The sequence below is a fragment of the Aphelocoma coerulescens genome, unplaced genomic scaffold (assembly GCF_041296385.1).
Source record: "Aphelocoma coerulescens isolate FSJ_1873_10779 unplaced genomic scaffold, UR_Acoe_1.0 HiC_scaffold_100, whole genome shotgun sequence".
NCBI lineage: Eukaryota > Metazoa > Chordata > Aves > Passeriformes > Corvidae > Aphelocoma > Aphelocoma coerulescens.
The window spans coordinates 732,558-755,518 of record NW_027183463.1 but is presented as its reverse complement, the minus strand read 5'-3'; the positions used below and the strand labels follow the sequence as shown (position 1 = coordinate 755,518).

At 42.1% G+C, this 22,961-nt stretch overlaps 1 long non-coding RNA gene and 2 other non-coding genes across 3 annotated transcripts; all 3 read left to right on the top strand.

Moving 5' to 3' along the window:
• The first annotated feature begins 2,616 nt into the window (after positions 1-2,616).
• LOC138100539 (small nucleolar RNA Z39) lies at positions 2,617-2,679 on the top strand. The gene has a single exon (XR_011146841.1). It is a non-coding gene; the product is annotated as a small nucleolar RNA Z39 (small nucleolar RNA).
• A 964-nt stretch (positions 2,680-3,643) lies between these two features.
• On the top strand, positions 3,644-4,567 carry LOC138100526 (uncharacterized). Its single transcript, XR_011146837.1, has 2 exons — positions 3,644-3,696; positions 4,479-4,567. It is a non-coding gene; the product is annotated as an uncharacterized lncRNA (long non-coding RNA).
• LOC138100538 (small nucleolar RNA Z39) lies at positions 3,860-3,920 on the top strand. Its single transcript, XR_011146840.1, has one exon. It is a non-coding gene; the product is annotated as a small nucleolar RNA Z39 (small nucleolar RNA).
• Positions 4,568-22,961: the final 18,394 nt, after the last annotated feature.

Below are 22,961 nucleotides of genomic sequence, written 5' to 3'. Positions count from 1 at the left end.
GGCCCCAAAGTAGGGCCCTGTGTATTTTGTAAAACATACACTAACCTTTCTATGCTTCTTTCTTCCATCAAGATCACAAAAGATAGATCCTGTGCATTACTTTCCTTAGCTACCCGTGGTTTTTCTTATTTGCATTTTTTGGCATCTAGCTCAAGGAGAGAAACATTCTTTGCGGGGAAAAGCGAGTAAGAAAGCAGTACCTGAAAGAATTCATCACTGAGACATATTCACAGCAGCAAAATGTAATGTATTACTGAAGATGAAAGAGATAACCTGGCAAAAGGTAAGTTTTTTTAAAGGAAGAAAAAAATGGTAGATATAAAAAGATGCATGTGAACTAGCAGCCTAGATTCAAAGGTACATAGATTTAAAAGCTGGAAGGTACCACTATAATCACCCGTTGTGACCCCATGCATGACACAGGCAAGGGAATTTCACCCAGTAATTAATTCTGTCATTCCCACCGTTTGTGTGTGGGTTAGATAGCCTTTTTATAAAGACACACAGTGGGGCACTTGGCATCTCCTGCGAAAATCTGCCCTGTTACCTGATTATCCTCATCATAATTAAGGTACATCATATTTCTAGCACTTTGGAAGATACTATCTTTCATTCCTTCGCCAAAATGCCGGTCAATCCCATCAGAATCTGTTACTCTAAACTCCTCCTCCATGGCTTTCTGGGGCTGGCGAGCACTTACTTTGTATCAGTTTATGCCTTGAAGGAGAACAGGTTTTACTGTTCAGCTGTATTTCTCCAGCTGTAAAACAACTCTAGATTTCTGCCACTCTCTATCACATTTACCTAGAGATCCCTGCTTCTGTCTACAGAAAAAACATCTGCAGAGCACCAAGGATTAAATTGCTATTGCCAATGCAGATGTATAACAGGAATCTTTATGCCTCTATTCAGCATCTCCTCTGCAGCAACACCATAACATCCACTACAGGGCGAGAAGAGCCACATTAAAATGAGAACATTTGTTATAGAGATGATAAAGCAGCTTGCAGAGCACTATTGTCATATTAATTCCAATTAGAAAATGCTTGAGAAAGGGAGAACGGGGGGAGAAGAGGCCTGGTTGCCTGAATAGCAATGGAAGTTATCAAGAATAGGGAAGCATCTTTCAGTAGACCTCAGAATCAGCAAATGAAGAAAAAAAAAAAAAAAAAAGTACTGCAAACTCTGACAAATAAAAAGTCTATCTAAACAAAGGGAAAAAATCTGAAAAACAACTAGCTAAAGAAGTTACAACTAGATCCACAAGTAATGACACAAGGTGTCCTAGAGTTCTACTTCACCTACTAATGGTCAAGGACCATCAACTCATGTAATTAAGCCTCACTTCTCAAAAGCATTTTAACCTGTTTTTATTAAAGCATTACCTTGGTGAGCACAAAAATCCTGGTTTTCTATTCTTTGACAGTACATAAATATGTAGAAGGGCTATAAAAAACAAATTGCATCCTTGCAACACTGAGATGGCAGCATCAAACTCCTTTTCCGGAAAATAAGTTTGTTTTTAAAATACTCCATGTAAGAAAACAGCTAGAGACCCCCAATTTTGGAAGTAACTTTGTTATTCCTTTGGCAAACGTGACCAGTGCTAGGGGTCTTTCTTTCCCTCCACATTGCCAAAGTTTCTTTAAATAGGCCACAATATAGTCATTAATGGTAGTGATACCATATAAATAAATCATGTAGAAATCATCCCCATCCATCATGATGGAGAGGAACCCTTTAAAAAAAAAAAAAAGAGCATGGAGTGACAGGACGAGGGGGAATGGATGCAGACTAGGAGAGGAACAGGGTTAGATGGGATTTGGGGAAAGACTTCTTCCCTGTCAGGGTGTGCGGCCCTAGCACACGGTGCCCAGAGAAGCTGCTGCTGCCCCTGGATCCCTGGAAGTGTCCAAGGCCAGGCTGGACGGGGCTTGGAAGGGGCGGGGAGTGTAAAACTGGATGAGCTTTAAGGTCCCTTCCAACACAGACTACTCCTGTATTTTTCTGTCCACTTAGCGGGATCCACGAGCTCTACGTGAAAACTAGTCCAGGGCAGCTCGCGAGACGTACCAAAGCGTCGGACCCGCCAGCCCCACTCCCGCCACTTCCCCTCCGCCCCTCAGCCACCACAAAATGGCGGCGGGGGCGCGCGGGACTCTCCCGCCCCCCGGGGAGCGCGCGCGGGGCTCGACCAACCGCAGGCCGTCGTTTGGCTGCACGTGACCTTGCGGAACTACAACTCCCGTCATGCACGGGGAGGCCACTTCCTCCTTCCGGCTTCCGGTTCCGGCTCCCGTCAGCCGCGCCGCGCTCGGGAAGGTCGCGCAGGGCGGACGAGTGGCCGCAGTCTCTTGTCCCCATCATGTTGTCCGCCGGCGTCCGCCGCTTCGCTACCTCTGCCATCCGCCGCAGCCACTATGAGGAGGGACCCGGGAAGGTGGGCAGGAGCGTCCTGGCCCGCTGAAGGTCGCGGGGAGGGGGATGGTGGGGTGGGGGTTGATGGCTGCCTTGTGGCTGGTTGTTATGTGGGCTTTGGGGTGGCGCGGTGATGCCGGCACAGCCACAGCAGCGCAGATCGTGTGGTGATGGACGCCAGCGCCCTTCCCTGCGGTGGTACAGATGATGAGCATTGCGGTATGAGGGGCAACAATGATACTGTAAACGCTTTCTGATGTACCTGGCGTGTTTTCTCAAGCCATCGGCCTAAAAGGTTAATTTTACACGTGTAATTGAGATTAGGAAATTTTTCCACGGTGAAGATGATGAAGTACCAGAACACTGGGGAGGTTGTGGATGTGTATCCTCAGAGGGTTTTATATTTGACTGCGTGAGACTTGCAGCAAACTGGCCCCACCTTGGCTTGGAGAGGGAGGAGAAAAGGTGACAAAGTGACCTCCAGAGGTCACACCCAAGCTGTAATCATGGAGTATTTGGGCTGGAAGAGACCTTAAAGATAATTTTTTCCACCCCCTGACGTGGGCCGGGACATCTCCCACTATCCCACATTGCTCCAAGCTCTATCCAACCTGGCCTTGGACAGTTCCAGGGATCCAGGGGCAGCCAGAGCTGCTCTGGGCACCCTGTGCCAGGGCCTGCCCATCCTTAAAGGGAGGAACTTCTTTCTAATATCCAGCCAAAGTGTCCCTTCTTTCCATTGGAATCTGTTCCCTCTTGTCCTGTCACTGTAGTTCCTGATGAAGAGTCCATCTCCAGCTTCCCTGTAGGTGCCCTTCAGATACTGGAAGGTTATTTATCATCCTAAATACTGTGTTTCTTTCCTTGAGAGGTATTGAAAATGCTTTGCAACTGCGTATTTGTTTTGCTCTGAGATTCTTAGCACTTTTAAATGGATGAGAAAGGAATTAATGCATTGATTGCAAAGGTAGAACTGCCTTTTTTTTTTCCTCTAGAACCTCCCCTTCTCTGTGGACAACAAGTGGCGGCTGCTCGCGATGATGTGTGCGTTCTTTGGGAGTGGATTTGGTGCCCCTTTCTTCATAGTCAGACACCAGCTCCTGAAGAAATGAAGAGGACAGGCTGTAGCTGCACTAGCTGGGTAACTGCTTTTGTTGGATTTCATAGCACTGTGGAATTTAGGGAGCCTGACCTCATCAAAAAACCTTTATAACCCTCAACCTTTTGCAGTGCGGCTTCTGAGGAGTTGTGGTCTGCAGTTGCATCATAACTGAAACGGTGAGGAGGTGGAAGTTTGTGTCACAGAGCTGCTGCACTCTGCTGGTTTGTGACCTTTGCCTCCCCAGAGGCCACACCTCTCTGCCTGCAGCTTCTGGCTCTGACCAAAGCCATGTCTGTTTCCTCCCCTGAGGAAATAAAGAGTGATCTGTGGGAGTCCCTGGCACGTGTGATGTGACAGAACAGGATGAGAAACTGTGATGCTGTAAACGCTTTCTGATGTGCCAGATAAAGCTCAGGGGAAAATAAAGTTTTCTTGAACCTGCCCTGTATCAAAACAGTCTCACCACCTACATCATTCCTGATGGTTTATGGCATGCTGTCCGGTTGAGATAAGGTCATTAACAGAAATTAATTGGTGCTTGCTGATGATCCTAATAAAGCAAGCCTCAGACATGACTCAGACTGTGCAAGTATTCCACTTCCAGGTGAAAGCCCACTTCACTTTGTCCTAAACTGATTCCACTTTGGAACTCCGATATTGTCTATAGTCTGAGAATTTAAAACATTTTTGAGTGACACAGATAGTTCTTGAAAGGAAGTAACAATTGGAACAAATTATGTAATTCCTTTATCAGTTTGATGCTTTTTCCACCCTACACTGAGGAGAAAACCAAAATCAGCAGACTTGTATTGAACTTGAACATGTAGAACTGTGTGGTTCCATGCAAGTCAAGGCCTCTGATGCAAACCAGACAGAGGATGATGCAAAGCCCATCAAAAATTCTAATTAAATGTTTATTACAGGGTTCTTTAATGTGTTCAATTTCTTTTTCTTGCAGAGTTGAAGTCTTCTACACAGCGTTGTTCAATGGGAAAATGATAGCTGCAATCCATGCTGGATATCTCTAAATAAAATCTTAAACCCCAAGGCCTTGGGCTGTGTGTTTTGTGAAACTCCTGAAGTGCTTTTGACAACTGGTCTGTACTGAGAATCCCTTCAAATTACAGTGTTTTGCCATCAAATTAAACAGTTAACTGTCATTTTGTATAAGAGTGGGGTAGGGAAAATCACATTTCAAAACTGGGATTGGGCTGAACTTTTGTTTTGGCTCAGAATAATGACTTGGGATTGTTTATAGAAGTAGGTATCCTATCATATAATCCATGCTGCAGAATTGTTTAACTTCAGTGAGGATTTTCTTTGGCTTTTCTTCCATGCTCAGCTGTTCTAAAGAGCTGCTGGTCCCAGGTCTCTGTAGCATCAGCTCTGAGCAGGAACTTGGGCACTGTTTTAGAGGTTTCATGAAGCTTCAGGCTCAGGGGATGAGGTGGGCATAACTCTGACCAGAAAAAATCATTGGTAGTATTCTACAGTTACCAAAACTGGAACTACTGTAGATTTGGGGGTGTTTGGAGGGAATTGATGGCTTTCTGTTGGTAGAGCTGTGCTTGGCCTTGAGGCCTGTGTAATTAAAGATAGTCCAGAAGCTGTGAATGCTGTCAGGATACTGAAACCAATGAGGGCTCACAGACACTTCAGTCAGTGGCCTTGCTGACAGCACAAATAGAAACTCATTTTCACACTGCTGTTGTTGTGACCACGCCACTTTCTGGAGACACAGGGTATGGAGAGCACTGGCCTTGCTCCGGGATGGCCCCTTCACCCTTGCAGGCAGTGCTCTGAAGGGCTGTGAGCTGCGTTCCTTTTGAACTTTTCTGCTCTCCTTTTTCCCTCCTGCTGCAGCACAGTGCATTTAATGTGGCTTGAAGCAGCAGAATCTGCAAACTGAAGATTTTCATAAAATTTTGTATTTTCTTGCTATTCTGTATGGATGTCAGTTTCTTACCAAGCTCCCCCAGCAACAGTACGTGGGAGTGGGTAACATGCTGCTTGTAACAGAGCAGCTACTGGGTTCCACATTTCTTTTTTCAGGGGTGAGTCTAACGTGCAGATGACTTCCCCCTTATTCCAGAGTCCCTGATGTATTTGAAAAGAGCACACATTGCCTCTGAAGGGTCACCCTGTGGGATAGGCAAACCAACTCCTTTACTGTGCTTAAAAACAAGGTCTCCTTTCTGAATGCTGCCCCCTTCTCTTGTAGTTTTCAAAGATACTTTTGAGCATGGGTGGTTAAACTTAAAGGAATTATTTTTGGATGAAGTGTTAGAGATTTTCTCCTCTTGTGATGTGTTCTAAAGCTGTAATCATCCCTTCACAGTGTTGTTACACTGATGGATCGTAGTCATTTAGAAGCAGAAAGGTCCTGGGGGCTAGTAGTTATAAGAAGTTTCTAAATCATGACCTTGTTTCCAACCCTGCTACCGACTCAGATAAATAAATCACTGATGTGGAGCACAGTGCCCGAAATCTTTCATCTGCTGCTGTTTTACATAATTTCCATGGCTGTGTGCTGAGGGGATGGAGGATCTGAACCTCCTCTGTGCTGGTGGTTGTATTCCAGCTCTCCTTGTAGAACCTCAGCTTTTGTGTGCCAGTGCAAATCATGCAAAAATTAAGCAACATCAGCCCTGCTTCGTGTGAGGGCTGATGAAATGCATCATGTTAGTCATAAACTATTTGATAAACCTGTGTTTGTGGTGGGCTATTGCTAGTTAACCTTTCATTTACAAAGGAAGTGTAGTACAATCTTGTAGCCTTCGTTAATCGGGTCAGTTAATTGAAGGCTGCTTGAGTACAGGTAGTTGTTAGTTTGTATTTTTGATGAAACACCTGCATGCTGCGAGTTAGAAAATGAGTACTTGTATTCTCCATTCATGGCAAACTCTCTAACTCCTGTGTGCTGCCAAAGCTGTAATTAGTCCCTCTAGAACTGGGTTGCTCCCCTACGTGAGTTGCTTGGGCAGTTTTCAGTAGTTTTCAAGCCACATCAATTACCAAGCCCGTAAGTTCTCTGCCTGACTTAAGTAATTGGTTCCCTTAGGACTTCAGAACTTTTCACTTCTGCAGCAGAAATACATTAACAGATCCGTGCTGGTCTTTCTGTTACTACAAAATGGGACAGCCTGCATTCTACCCAAAGGCATTTTTTAATTCTAGATTATCTGTAATTTCATCACTTCTCAATAAAGCAAAGTCTAAAATTCATTATTTTGGTTGCCTGGATGGAAAATGCAGGTTGTCATTGAGAGAGATGTGGCTCCTGTCATTAATACCAGGTGTTTGTGTTTTAATTTCACAGAGACACAACTCCAGATTGCATTCATTTCTTTGCTCATGTGGGAAGATCACTGCATTCAGCCAACCATACCTATTTATTTATTTGTTTATTCATTTAACTGCCTGTTTTTTTCATTTACTCCCCAAATTTACCTTGGTCTTAATCTCTTGTAGTTTACCCATTCTATAGTTTATTGTTTTAAGTCTTCCTAGTCTTTTATTTGTTTACTGACTGCTAAAGAGGTGAGCCAGAGAAACTCAGATTTTTTTCTCACCTTATTTTCTCATTCCAGAATGATTTCTCTAAACACATTCCCACCACAGATATTAACATAAAAATACCCAGCCCTGAGTGATTCTAGAGACAGAAGTGTCACTATAAATATGTAAGAATGAACTGATATTCAATGTTATTAAGAGGGATGGATCAGATTCATTAAAGCCCACAAGCTGCAGAATTAAGTTGTGCAAAAACATAACAGTGTGTTCCATCACACTCAGCTATATAATAGTCTGGGTACCCAATGAAATATTTATTTTAAAATAGTCTTTTCAGTTCCCTTTAGGGCACCTTGACTTGGTAGAAGATAAATCAATTGAAAATAGGCAAAAAGCAATATGGAAGTGGTGCTCCTCTGTCATTAAAATTGTATGAAGGAAAAAAAGGCAGTGGTTAAAGGACCTCTGGGAAATAACACATCTTTGTGAATGATTGTAATTTTTTGCTTGCCAGATGCCAATTTTAAGGAAAATCATTAATAATCCCTGATTTTTTTTTTTTTTTCCAATTTTACTGTTAGAATTTTTGCCTGCATGATTTCTGTTTTGGCACAAACTCAAAACCTTTCTGCTTTGCTTCCAGAGAGCTTCACAGCTTATTATTTTAATTATGTTAGGTATAGTCTTCACACTGTTTCTGAACTAAATCTGAGTGGATGTGAATCAGATGTCATATTTTAATATTTGGGATGTTTTCAGTTTGTGGATCTTTCTTTCTTACTCTGGAACACTCCTTGTTCCAGAGGGACAAGTCTGGAAGGACTTGGGTTCAGTTACACTGAACAGGGTAACTACTTTGATTTTGTGAAAATGAATATATTATTTTTCAAATCAAATTATTCTGGAATTTCTGTCTAGCAATTAATTTGATAGCATATCTTTTTCATATCCACTTTTCAGAAAGCAAAGGGAGTTTGATTTTTTTTTTTCCCCCCAAAGAATAGAAGTTTCAAGTCTTGTTCAGTTGTGCTTTGAAGCATCTGGTATCGATCCATGTTAGAGATAAGACACTGGATTGGATGAGCTACACTTCTGAATTATTGTGGGCAGCCCTCTCATAATAGATTGATATAAGTAAAACAGAAACCTGGACTAAGTTCTTTCTCCTTTTAAATTGTGACTCCTTCAGGTGTTGTCCTGTACAGTAATTAAGAGTATGAGTTACTTATGAAAATTCCTTTAAGATCATTTTACTGCTAGTTAAGTAGTAGGGAAAAAATTCAAAATATTTTTTAATGTAAGTTATCAGCTACTCTTTTCTCGTTTCTTGCTAGTCTGAGATTTTTATTTCTGTCTGAACATGAAGCAGTTTAGAAGTTTATAAACAGATAGGGCTGGAGGAAAAATATATGAAAGTAGAACTTAGTATTGTACAAGCTAGCACATTCAAACTATTTTTATCCTTTATATTTCTATACATTGCAATTCATTACTTTGGTTGAGTTTTCAGTGCAGTAACATAAATGGGATTTTTTAAAAAAATTAAATAGAATTGTAAAGGAGAAAGAAGGAAAGAAAAAATTGCTGCTTCCATGAAAAAGAAATTTGTTCTCAATTTCATGATCAAAAAATAAAGGTATATAAAGGTCAAAAGATGTGCACAATAGGTGATATCAGAGCTGATGTACAATAGCCAATGCTATAGAAATATTCCTGCCTGTTCCCACCTCTGTGGAGTACATTAAACAGCCTATGAGAAGCTATTTGTAATCATTATTTTAATGTGTGAAAATACACAGTAGGACAGAAATAGAAGGGCAAAACAGATTAAGTCTTTGGACTGCTTAACTGGAAATTGGAATGTGTATCAGAGGACCACAGTAACACACTAATTTATTGTTAAAAGTGGTGTAATTACATCTTCAATTATCACAAAAAGACACAGGTTGAAAAATAGGAGGAATGGTGCAAGTTTAGGATATATGTTACTGGAAAAACACTTCGGAGTAGCGCTGAGTGGCTTATGGCAGGTCGAGACGGAAAGACAGTGACTGTGAGACCCTGTGTGATGCAATTAATCATTGTTTCAATTAAAACATAAGTGTGGGCTCTCCCCCCTGCCCTCTCCCATGGGTTTGTCAGAGGCAGCCCCTTCTGCGAACAGCAAGCACCCGCTCAGCTCCTGTTTGCTCTGCTTGCACAGGGAAGATAAATGTTAGTTGCTCTCTGGGATGATATGCTCAATAAGTTTGACTTGAATTTAAATGAGTTTAAAATAATAGTATTTGCCGGAATTAATGTGATCCACTGTTCCATTTTCTCCTTTGGTATTCCATGAATAACATTAAGTTCTTTTCTGTGGTTGCGCCACCTTTTTCCATTAGCTATGTAGAGCGTGCAGCTCTTTGAAAAATGTCACTGTATAAATAGTGTTGCTGAGTACCTGACTAAGGCACAGCCAGCAACAAAATGTGGAAATGTACCTTGCTGGCAAAAAAAAAAAAAAAAAGTGTAAAAATCATGTATGTGAAAATGTATATAAATGTATATAAAAATTATGACAAGTGGTGGAAGGACAGAGATGAGAGGGAAGAGCGTGGTCTGAGGTTTTGCTTCTTTTTTTGTAAAATTTTGGTTGCCCCATTAAAATTCATAATTCTTGAGAGCTCTTTAGACTAAGTTTGGCCAAAAAGAAACCCAAACCACAACTCCACATTCCTGGACTAAATTTGGTTTTGTAAAGACAGGAAGAAAGATCTCTTTCTCAAGGAAGGGAAAACCTGCACAAGCCAATCAATCAGCACAGATATTTGGCTAAATGGGGCTTTGCTGTGAACCAAAGCTATTGCCTGAAACAGTGGCAGAATGGGCTGTCGGGGAAAAAACCACAAACATAGATATACAGGTCATTAATATGAGTGAGAAGTTCTTTTGCTTGCCTCCGTGAGCTATCCAGGTAATTGAAAGTGAAATCTGAAGATGTGCCTCCTTAAGGAAGATCCATCTCTCCAACACCTTTGTTTTCTGATAGCCCGAAGCAGATTTGGGGAACAGCTAATTGGAAACTTTTTTGGAAATGTGCACATCCCTGTGCTCCAAAACCATGCTGTCACTTCTCCTTCCTGTTTGTTTCTCCCAGACGTGGTGCTGTCCTCTGAATCCAATACTGCAGAGAATTGTTTTCGGCCAAACAGCTGGAGTTCAGTTGTTAAACTCAGTATTGTCTCAACCCGCTGCCAGGAGCTGTAAGTGCCTCTTTATAGCTCATTTGGGAATATTTTAGTGCTGTCTTTATGAAGCTGGATATGGAAGGGATGGGGGTTTTTTGGAGGGGTCAGGGGGAAAGCTGGCAACTCCTAAGTAAGGTCCCTTATTTTCATATTCTGGAGTGGCAGCACAAATGGGGAAGTATTCTGCAAATACCTGCGTAATTTAATTGCTAGGCATAGGTGAAGTTCCTCTGCCCACTACATAATCCAAAAGCAGAGTGTGGGCACCTGACAGCCCAGCTGCAGCACAACTGAAGCAGCTGAAGGTGTGACTTCAAAATTACCTAAATTTTATTTAATTCTCTCTTTGACACTGCTTTGAAGTTAAAGCAACACTGCAGCAGTTCAGTTGGAATTTACCTCTGAAATCAAACTATGTAAAACAATTTGCCAGCTACTCTAATCCTAAATAGGTCAGCAAAACCTAAGCTAGTAACACTTCAGAGAGATTACTTTTTAGGTTGATTCAAGGCAATTTTCCTGCTATGTAGGGAATTCCAATAATGGGAAGTGAAAAGCCCAGAAAGCCAAGCAGAACATCAGCACCAAGACAGGACGGAGCACAAAGTCAGGGCTCGGACCCCCATGTTTTTGTGGGGTCTTGGGTGCCATAACTGGTTCACTTTTCCTTCCAAGGAGCCCATAAAATTGATAGTCAACCTAATTTCCTGTGAGAGAAGACTGGACTTTGAGCACTTGCTCCAGAGGGTGTTTAAATACAATTGTACGTAATTATTATTTCTTATTTACTAGAACACTAACTCAGGCCCCTTCTCTCCTAGCAAAATTCCAGAACCATCCCTCCTCTGCCATAAACAATCCCTGAAAAGTGGAATAGCTCGGCGGGTTGGTAGTGAGAGCACGCCCTCACCAGAGCAGCCCAAACCGTGTGGATTAAAGCAACACCCCTGGGAAGACACCACAGATCATCTGAAACTGAGCCTGGGCCTCTCATACTCTGCACAACAGCTCACCTGGGTGGAAGGTGACCACACACCTCTTCTTTCTCCAGCTAAATTTAGATACCGCTCCAGCAGCCATGTGAACACCCACTAAATCAGGTCACGCAGGAGAGGAAATAACCACAGGTTCTGCTTTTGAAAATGGCATTACTGCCAGAGGCACACTCTAAGAGAGCTTTTTCTGAAATTGCAGGAGAGGAAAAAGACAATATGTAATCAGGGACTGAAAATGGTAATTTCTTAAATCCCCCCTAGCAATTTTCGTGTGAGATTGCTAAATGAAACCTTTGTTCTCCCTTAGGAATCAATGACCTTTGAGAAATTAGTGACCAAACAGAAATAGAAGACAATTCAAGGTAAGTCTATTGACAAAAGAGGGAAAAAAGCAGGAGTTCAAACTATTTCACTGAAGATGAAATAGTGGAGGGTGCTGCTGGGCAAGAGGTACTTAGTGAAGGTTAAAATGGCTCACATCTGCAACAAATCACAGTTAAGAAAAACTGCCCACCAAAGGGTCCTTGGCCACCTGCCAGGTGAATAAAACAACAGAGAAAACTGGGACCTAAATTCTCCCAGGTATTTCTCCTCACTGGTTTGAGTTGTGCAGGTGCAAACTACACCCAGCCACTGCCTGGGGGTCAGAGACCAGGCTAAGGGTTTTAGCACCCCAAACATGAGAGGGAGAACAGGATTCGGTAGCTGTGTGCCGAAGGAATGAATATTGTTTCATTTTCCTGAAGAAACATAAATAAGGATTCCTATCTACACTTTGAATGCTACGTAACCTGTTACTGAATTAAGCCATCTGTAATTGCAGGAGGGCTTTAAAAATAAAGCAGCAGCAATAGAATGCGTTATTCTGGCTTGTATTTTCTGCAGCATTTATGAGCCAGGGTACACAGCTCTGAGTACCCAATCTCAAATTATTCAGACAGAACAATTTTTCTGGACAATTCTTCCATTTAGTGTACACCAGATCAGTGGCAGATTTTGGGAGGTCATACTCCCTAAACGTAGAAGCCTTTAAACTAGAATTAATTTAGAAAAAAAAAAAAATCAGCCCATACACTAAGGAAAAGATATGTTGTTGTTTACCCTTAATCCCAAACATTTTCCTTCTCAAAAATTTGCATTATCTCACTAGCCACTCTGTAAAACTGCAGTTTCTCCATTTCTAGCTGTAAATACTCTATGAAACATCAACACTGGTGCTATTCAGTGCTGATAATTAAATACCTATTTGACAATCCCATTCAGCTGCTAATGCTTTAAAATTTTCCAGCCTTTTTGTAAAATGCAAAAGTAATTTAAAAGGCAATGCACCATCTGGACTCATATCTCTGTTAGTCTTGCAGGTTATCAAAAATTCGTTGCTCCTTCCCTCCCCTTCATAATCTTCTGTGTGTTCTTTTCTCACATTCAGTTTCTTTTTATCATAACAAGATTGTAAGTTTAGAAAGCATTCAAACCCCCCAAAAAAGAGCCAAAGCTCTATGGTACTGTAAGTGTTGTAAAACAAATGTGGTTTTAAGGCAGGAAGGATGGCACTGCTAATGTGACACAAAGCAGACATTTACAACAGAAGTGCAGGTTTTCCTGATTGAGCCTCTTCAGACCTTGTAAATGTATTTGCATTACTTAGAATACAGATATATTTTTTAAAAAATAAAAATTGAGAAGTCCTAGCTAAAGGTTCTGTGGGGCTTGCTTTGACAGGGAAGCTATAAAATAGCAGTTGGGTATAGTCAAAGTCTATCCAATTAAGGAATTCTTTTGAATATCAAATGAACAGTGAAACATATGTAGATGTGGTAAAAAAACAAAACTGTGTGAAAAAAAATCAGCTTTTTGTCCAACCATTTTATTTAGCTTTGTGTGATGCATCTTTTCCTAGTTATTAATTTACATCCATTTTTAATGTATATGTATGATGGTGTACAGATAAAAAATAATAATTATGTAAATGATTGGAGTTGCTCTCTGTTCCACCCAAAAACAGTATTTGTTACCTGGGAATGAATATGCACAGAATGAGGAAATTAAAACCATTTCTAAAGCTTTGCCATTACATTTCCCTGTATTCTGCACTTCTTAGCTGTTAAACCTAATTCCTAAAACTTCAGTCTTTGCACAGAATTATTATTTATATAGTGCTGCAATATCTGAATAAATATTGTCTAATTCTTCATTTATTTGCTCAGTTCAAGTGGTCTCACACAAATGTCCAAAGGACTGTAATCATTCCCTTACCTCATTTTCTCAACAGGCAGTGTTTTCACAGTGCTCTGTTGCTATAATAAGTATTATAAGTGGAAGAAAATTGAAATGCATGCTCAAACATTTGCCAAAAAATTAGAAATTCTGGACTGTCACCAAGAAAAGGGAAAGAATTCCCAGTCAGACATCCATCAGCTACTCCCCATCCATTCAGAGAGCACCCAAGGGAGCAGGATACTCCTTGGTTTGGTGGGTCTTGTAAAATTCAGGAGTACCCAAATTAGATGCCTTTTCATGTAGTTTTGTGCCAATGCTTGGTTTCTCTGTAATGCCTGGAAGTAATTTGTTAAATGTCTCACGCTTCCATGAGATACTGCTGGTGCCTAAAACATCACCCCTCAGAAAGGAATGACCTTTCCACGAAGGAAAAAAAAAATCACTGCTTATGTCTTTTTAAATGCTTGATAAACTTAGGTGGCACCAACAACCCCAGCAAGATTTATTGAGCAATACCCTCCAGTATATAAGCACCATCAGGTAGCTTTGCATTCTCTGATGAATAAACAATTGAAGTCGTAATTGTTTGTGCATTCCTGAAAATGTCAACAAAATCAAACATCTGTCATGCCAGATAAGGAAACACGGCTCGTTTAATACACTTAGTGCTGTACTCAGCCTTGAAAAGGTCACTCTGGTTTTAACAAGCACTGTGTAATTTATTGGCTCCCAGTAAATGACCATGTAGTGACAGTAAAGCTGTGGCCGTGTTTGGTTACCCTTCAAACGACACATTTGATTAAGATAGCACATCATATTTAGCACAATCTGTTTAATGTTGCTTTTGGATGTGCTCTCACTCTCTCAATTACGACCGACTGTGACATGAAACCATTTTTACCAAAGCAACACTGACAGCCCCCAGCCCTATCCCACCACAACAAAGCAGGGCAAGCCAGAAGCATTGCCTTGAAAGCCACCCATTTAAGAGAATAAACAACGCACAAGGGCAGCATTCACTCCTCTGCCATCTTCAGTGGCAATAAACAAAATCTACACACAGTTCAATTGCAGATTGAAGCCATCAGCATCACACAGGCGGTGCTCGTCTGCCAAGAAGGGCTGGACACCCTGCTGACTCTGCTTTGGCTTCCTCCATCAGGCTTCTGGATCCAGCCCTGAATCCCTTCACAAATAACTCATGGCAAGTGCTGCTTGTTCTCCCTGCTGGCTGCACCAAAAGAACTGTCAGGACAGCCCAGGGATGTCTCCTTTTGCACAGACCTATTTAGCTGAAAACTGATCTTTTGGAACCACTCTCAGTGACCTCCATTATTCTCCTGTTGGCCTGTGCTCAAAAGATTTGCTAATGTCAGTGAGAGGGAGATACTTTGGGGTGACTATGGACAAGGAGGCATAGGGGATCATGCCTTCTTCAACACATTGTCTTGAAGCACCAACCAAAAGTCAATTTTTGGCTTGATGGCTGTTGTAACCTAAGAGTGCATGGCTTCATTGTCATCTGGTCCTAAAAACCCTGACAAACTCTTAATTATTGGTACTGATGAGTTGGTTCTGTTCCTCCTTAAACTAAGAAATCTAATACCGAAAGATACCATTATGTGGGAGATCCAAATAAGCAATGTATTTCCCAGGCTGGCTGACAGGTCAGAGTCAGCACAGATGCACAAATGCGTTGATCACATCACTGGACAGCTGGTGGGAGCTGGCCCAAATCTCTTTCCTCTGTTCTTCTCCCAAGTATTTGACTCCTGAGCCAATTCTGTGAGCTGGCTCGAGGAATTTATTTATATGGAGGTAATTTGGGATGAGAAAACAATACTCTTGCAAGGTTTGTGCTTTGAGTAAAGGTGAATTTGAGATGCTTTATATGTCTAAATTACGGAAGACCTTATACAAAGGAGGAGAAAGGATATGGACTGTTCTTCCTTTCCTTTCTTTTCTGGTAGACAAGAGAGCCACAAGGCCAAGTGAGGATTATGCTACTGGGTTTTTTTCATCCCAACAGGATTACAAAATGCTTTATGAAGTGTCAGTTTGTTTCATGCCTGCCAGTAATGGAAAATGCGGATTACAGCCCTCTCTGCGGTAAGGTTGATCACTGCTCCCCTGAGCAAGGACAAGTGGGCCTGTGCATCCAGATCATTCCTAAAGGATTCCTGTGGGAAAATGAGATTGCATTTTGGTTGATTGGATAACCAGGCTTTACACTGGTTTGTTACTAGGCTCTTCCACAGTTTATTTTCAGAGAAAGAGCCTGACCCTTTCTACTTGCAAATGTTAGGTAAGGACATCAAGCAGAATTCACTCCTGAGGCATAACATAGCATCACTGTGAGGGAGTGCATCACCCATTCCCATGATCAGCTGTCAAGATTTATGTGTGTTGTGGTTTAACCCCAGCCAGAAAGTCACCCCCACGCGGCCTCTTGCCCACTCTGCCCTGGTGGGATCAGGGAGAGAATTGGGAGAGTGAAAGTGACAAAACCCATGGGCTGACATAAAGAGTTTAACGTGTAAAGGAAAAGCCATGCACACAGCAAAGAACCAGAAGTCCATTCCCCACTTCCCACAGGCAGGCAAGTGTTCAGTCATCCCAGGACAGCAGGGCTTTGTCACATGTCATGGTGACTTCAGATAACAAACACCAGCACTCTGAATGTCCCCCCTTTCCTCCTTGTCCCCACGGCTCTACATGCAGAGCATGATGCTGCAAGGTCTTGGATGTCCCTTGGGTCATCTGCAGTCACCTGTCCTGGCTGTGCTCCCTCCCAGCTCCTTGTGTGGTCCCAGCCTTGGCCCTGGTTGGGTGGTGGGAGGAGGAGGAATGTCTTTGTGCAAGCTCAGCAAGAGCAAAACCATCCCTGTGTTGTCAACACTCTTCCCAGCACAGATCCAAAGCACAGCCCCACACCAGCTACTCTGAACAAAACTCACCTTACCTCAGACAAACGCAATCCATCCTCCACCTCTTCTTCCATGCCCAGGCCACGCAGTCTCCAGTGCACCCTTGTTAACCACCACCCATCTTTCCCTCCTTTTGATGGGGTACAGAGTCTATAGTCTATGGACCACTTTTCTCAAATGTCCTTGAAATGTCTACAAATGTCCCCAGAACGCTCACTGAGGTCATTTAGTCCATGGCTTTGGGGTCCATCTGAGGTACGGCAGTGCTCCAGTTTGGCCAAATTTAGAAATATATCCTCTGAGAGAAGGCAGGTCACCACCCCTCCCCCACCAGGTTTGGGAAAAAATAAATTTTCCTCAAAGGAAAGTGAAGGAGATAAAAACTATTTATTTAACAAACACACGGGAAAATGAAAGTAATGCTAAATAATAAAATCTCTCACTGTGGAGAAAAAACCTGGGAAAGTGTCAGAGCCCTGCCTTTGGTCTTCTCGGAGCTGGGGCTTGGCCCAGGGCCAGGCCCTCTGTGCTCGGTGGAAAGTCCTCCTGATATGCTCTGAGGTTGAAGCAGTCCAGTAGAAAAGGGAGAAAATCCGAAATTCCAGGGAAGGAAAAGCAAAGTTAAACTCTCAGTCTCCCTTCAGAGAAAAAGAAGCTGAAACACTGGCCAGAAACTGACTCGGGAGCAGCAAGCTGGGTGCTTCCTCACTCCCCTGCTGCAGCTGGGAAAAAAATGTTGCTATCTCTGTGTGACCTTGAACAAGCTGCAAACTGCTTTGAAAGCGTTTTGCTCAGTTTTTCCTTCCCCCTCTCAGGCTCAGTTTAAAGGCATAGAAAGGCACAAATTTAATTTCTGGGCATAGGGCAGCGATATGGGATACACATCATAAAGTCATCCCAAGACAAGCAGTGTTCACATGGTACAGCCTCTGTCCTTCTGTCCCAAAAGTCTGGATGACTCAAAAGCTCAGAATCTGAATTCAGTGTCTAACCAAAAATCTCAGCACTGGTACTTCCAGCAGCCTCCTGCTAAGCAGGAATCAAACAGCATTCCCCGTTCCCATAATGGATTAGGGGCACCTGAAACAAACAGAAGGAAATTACCTTTCTGCAGATAATCCCACTGCAGAACACATCGCTGCAAAATGTGTGAAAGAGTTAGGAAAGGATCAGACAAATCCAAGGAGTACAGGCTTGTCAGTGTGAAACCAACAGGAGGGTCCACAATGTGAACTCTTGCCTGTAAAACAGAAAGTGTGGGGAGGAAAGCACCTGTATGTAATGCTGCATTTAGTACCTCTCCAAAATTCTGTTACTTCCTATTTCTTGTGTTCCTGTGTCTTTTCTGGCTGACCTCAGAGACAGGACACTGCACTTAGAGAACCCTTGGTCTGAGCCAGCAAGGACCAGGCTGGAATATTTTCTTAAACACCTTTCAGATGCACCTTTAAAAACCTAATCATGTTTCAGACCTGCCAAGTGTTTGGCTGATCTTGATCATAAAGATATGTTCCTCCTTGGTTTGTATTTTTAATCATAATTAATTGCATTTTTCTACACTTGGCCTTATTGCTATTTCATTTACTTAAGCTGTAATTGTTAAATCTAATTCACTACTCTGTGAAATCTTAATCCTTCTGAAAAGTAATGGGCAAAGTACACAGGTCAGTTAAGAAACTGATTCACCACATAACCTCCATTTAGTAATTCCATTTATTTCAATAAAACTAGATGGCACATGAAAGAAAGACTCTACAGTGGTCTTTGGTCTCCAAAAAATCGTAGAATTTTTAATGCAAGCACTGAAGAGATGTCTTGACCTCTATCTGAACATACTATTTTTCATGGAAAAAAATCCAAAACAAATCCAGCTCATAAAATCTCTCTAAAGAAAGCCACCTGCATTTTGTACTTGTTCTTATTTTACAAGTACAGCATTATCCTTTTAAAATATACAAAGTGTCAGCTTGATAATACAGGGGAAAGGGCTTCCATATCCACAGTGAACACGATTTCTCTAAAAAACAATAAATGAAGAGCCTATTACTAATGTAGTATTATCCCTTTAATCACGTTTGTTCATTACTCCCATATTTTAGGTGATATAAAAGGAGGAACAATTATTGCCTTGTTCACTTTGATTTATTTGGCTCAGTGCCTCCTTACCTAGGTAATGTAAAATAAACTGTGCTACATGGGTCATTTATGGTGTGATTTAATAAGATGCTTTTTATTTTTAGCCTGCAGGGAAACACATTATTTTGCGAGCACCTGGCAGAAAAAAAAAAAACACCGAAAAAACAACCCAAACAAAAACAAACAAAACAAAAAAAAAACCACCACCCAACTACATTTCTTTTGTTCATTTTCTGTTTTCACTCAGTAGACTCCAGCCAACAAGATAATTTAAAGTAGGTTGTCATGGTGGTAATGTTCTAAAACAGGACTTCAAAACCCATGTCAGGAAATGGTGCCTGGATGTCAAAATAAGGAAGGTTGTAACTACAAGCTTGACCAGCTCCTGACTTCCTTTGGGTATTTCTGGGTAAATTAAGACTTGTTCCTTTTCACTGGCTGGAACAGGCTAATGTTTTTGCTTAACAGCACATGCTGTCTACAAACAAAGTTATTTTTATGTAACAGGTATCTGAGACACACCTGGAGGTAAAAAAAGGAGCTAGGAAATTGGTTTTCTACAGACACAGTGAATAACATGAGCAAGTTTATCTTATTTACTCTGAAACTTTAAAAAAACCCCCAAACTTAGAGGAATTTGGGACCAGTATCTATGGCTTTTAGTTTTTTTGATGATTCACTTATAGCCATTCTGTGGGAGTAGCATTAACTCAAACCTCTGTAGATTGCACAAAGTTAAAGGAGCTGGTATTTGAAAATCCTACGCAGGGATATTCCATACATTTTTTTCTTTATCTCAGATTTAGTGCTTCTGTGTATTTATCATTGTATCTATGTATCTAGCATTGGATTGTTCATTAAGTTTATGCCCCCATTAATAAAATTCTTTATTTGCTGGTCTACAGCCTCCTTCAAACTTGAAAGAAAAAGTAGGAAACCTTTCACTGTTGCTTGAGAATTCCCAACCAACAAAAAGCTCCATCAAGTGTCTGCCTGAAGTCCTAAAATCCAGCATATTTGGTCTCCTGAATTTTAGAAATGTGGCAGCACAACCGCATGGAAGAGACAGGGAGACTTAAGAGGTGATGAAGGGTTCAGTCCCCATGAGGCTTTTGGGGGGAATTTAACCAACAACACAAAACTGTGAGAACTGTGAGTCCACCTGTGACTTAGATGGGGATGGCAGGAGTGCACATCATTTTATTTGTGCTTTACAAGACACCCTTGGATGTCCTGACATGTAATGAGCACAGGTAAGCTGTTGAAAAGTACTGATGGCTTAAAATCACCTGTGATATCCCTGTAGCTGTGCCTGTACAGTTGCACAGATTGTGCTGCACAGATGGCCTTCTACAACAGGAAAGAAAAATTGTGCCATTATCCTGAGCAGAAATTCAAATTCCGTGTTTACAGTGGTGTCATTGAATGTTTTAATTTTTTTAGGTCAAAAATATGCATGTCTCAGAAGGATACCAACATGCCTTCAGCTCTCAGGGGTCCCAGCACAGGAACGACCTGGGGCTGTTGCAGCCAGGCCAGGGGAGGCACCAGGATGAGCAGAGGGATGGAGCAGCTCTGCTGGGAGGAAAGGCTGCCAGAGCTGGGCTTGTTCAGCCTGCAGAGGAGAAGCTCTGGGGTGACCTCACTGGGGCCTTGCAGGGCCTGAAGGAGTTGCAGGAAACCTGGAGAGAGACAATTGCCAAGGGCTGGAGGGCCAGGAGCCAGGGAATGGCTTCCCAGTGCCAGAGGGCAGGGCTGGATGGGAGATTGGGCAGGAATTGTTCCCTGGCAGGGTGGGCAGGCCCTGGCACAGGGTGCCCAGAGCAGCTGGGGCTACCCCTGGATCCCTGGAGTGTCCAAGGCCAGGCTGGACATTGGGGCTGGGAGCAGCCTGGGACAGTGGGAGGTGTCCCTGCCCATGGCAGGGGGTGGCACTGGATGGGCTTTGAGGTCCCTCCCAACCCAAACAATTCTCTGACTCCATACTTTCTAGTATACAGGTAAAGGATTAACTAATTTCCAGTAACAAATTGTTTTCAGTACAAAACTTCAAGACAATTTTTGTTTCTGCTGCTGCAGTGATAACATCTGATGCTGTACCCTCTGGCAGTATTTAGGCATGTGAAGTAAAGCACTTACCTAATTGCATATGAGGGCAGTACATCAATACAGTCACATAATCCATAAACACTTCTCTTTCATAAGCTCTTATCGCATTACCACTGATTATTTAGGGGAAAAAAGAAACATTAGTGTTACATGGCATCCTTCCCTTTATTATTTTTAGCCTTAAATGAGGTTAAAATATGCCAAGGAACAGGAATTTAAGGTGGGGAGCAATCTGAGGCAAGACTGGAAATGGAGTGATTGGAACCACTTCAAAGATGTGCAAGAAGAAGTTGCAGCTCTATTTCAGAAGCTGCAGCCTGGATAGATCCGGTCCAGGCATGGGTGGGAGAGAGTGTTGCAGTGTGCCAAGAGCTCCATTTGCCAATCCATTTGCCATTCTGAATAGCTAAGGCAGCACAGTTCACCCCTCAAAGAGCTGTCTGGGTAAGACTAAGCCGGAATGAAATTAATTCAGATGGTTTTTGAACTGTGGAAGCAAAAATGCTGAAGACGACCATATGACTTGAGAGAAAAATTGTCTCTTAGATTCAACTTGCTCAGAAAGTGCTCATAAAAAAACATCTCTTGGTACAGTTCACCAAGAATCACACTGATTCCTCTGTAAGATCATGCTTCATTAGTCACTGAAATTAGCAAAATGAATTCTCTTAACTCCAGGGGCAGAATCAATTGAGGAACTAGTGAATGTGATGAAGCTGCGCTTGCACAGGCAACAAAAGATGATGTTTTGTGGTTTTGTTACAGCAAACCTGACTGCAGTAGAAGACCTAAGGGACCTAAGACAAATGGTTGTAAGAAATTATTTATGGGTAGATTTTGTGTCATCTCTCTTGTGCCTGCTACCACAGTAGGTTTGCTTTAATAAAAACATAGGAAAAAAAAATCTTAGTATCTGGTTTAAAGGTTATTATTGTTCTTTCAGAAAATCTAATCTTATCCTGGGCTCCCTGCTGAGCTATGTTAACTAATAAAATTTTCTTTTGCCCCTTCTTAAAGACACTGCCATGCCATGTGCAGTTCACTGAAACACTTATTTTTTGGTTTTTAAACTTAGTATATAGACTTGCCATTAATCTTGGACTTCCATAAAGAAAGGGTTTGGTCATAGCGAGGAGCCTGCTCAAATCTTGTAGCAGCACAACGCAACAAAAAGAAGGTGCTCTGCTCTCCCTTGAGCCTTCACTGCTGTTCATCATCGTGCTGGATGAGAGAACAAGGGGATCTGCCTTGGGCACAACAGCAGCCAGGGGAGCGTGTCAGCCCTGGGACAGCTCTTAGGAAAATGTGCTTTTTGAGAGTGAGGGGAGAAACGCTGGCAGAAGGCTTGAGCGTGAAGTCTGTAATTTAGATGTCAGAATGTGTCAGATATATCACTGTCAAACTTGATCTCTTACTACTGTGCATAAAATTTACCCACAGAATTTCTCCTCCAGGCAATCAATAGCCTGCAGTAAGTGCTGGGAGCAGGTCCAACCACCCTTCTGGAATGAGACACTAAAGTGGCCTGGATTCGTGCCTTCACAAAGCCAGGACCTCTGGGGTTTTCAGTGCTGGTCTGTTCTTCTCTCACCTTCACAAAACAAAAGGAAATACAACTTTATCAGTGCTTGGTAATACCAAAGATGTTGCTGCTTCAATGGAAGTCATAAAGATTAGAATAATCACAACCCCTGATTTACAGAGATTTCCAGAAAAAAGCAAAGGTGATACCAAGCCAACTGATGTCCAAGAAATAAACTGTTCAGCCTCTGAAAAGATTCCCCATCCAAGTTCCTGTGAGGCTGGATGCAGCTTGGGTAATTGGCCACCAGCTGCAAACCTGCTGCCTTCATTGTGAACAGCTGGCAACCAAATCCTACATCCCACCTTAGCACAGTGAGTGGGCAACTTCTGGAGGATTCTTTCTATTCCCTTACCTCTGTAGTTTAAATATGTGTTCATTTCCCCATGCAGAAACAATATATTCACAATTTCAGTTACAAATCCCTGACAAAATTATTTCAGTTGCCTGTATCAGAACGAGCTTCTGTGGGTACTGTTGACTGTTGGATTAGACTGTGGTTATAGAGGATGAACCTTCCTCTCCTCATTACTGAGCACTCAGAGTGATCAGAGAGTCAGTCTATTGTTGCAGGAAGTCAGAGTCTAAAGCAGAAAGAAAAAAGAGACATTAGCACTCCTACTAAAACTAATGTTGCATTGTCGCACAGGGAAATCTCACAAGCATCTCTCTGCCATTCTCACAACATCCCTCACTCAACAAGGCAAATAAACTACATTAAACATT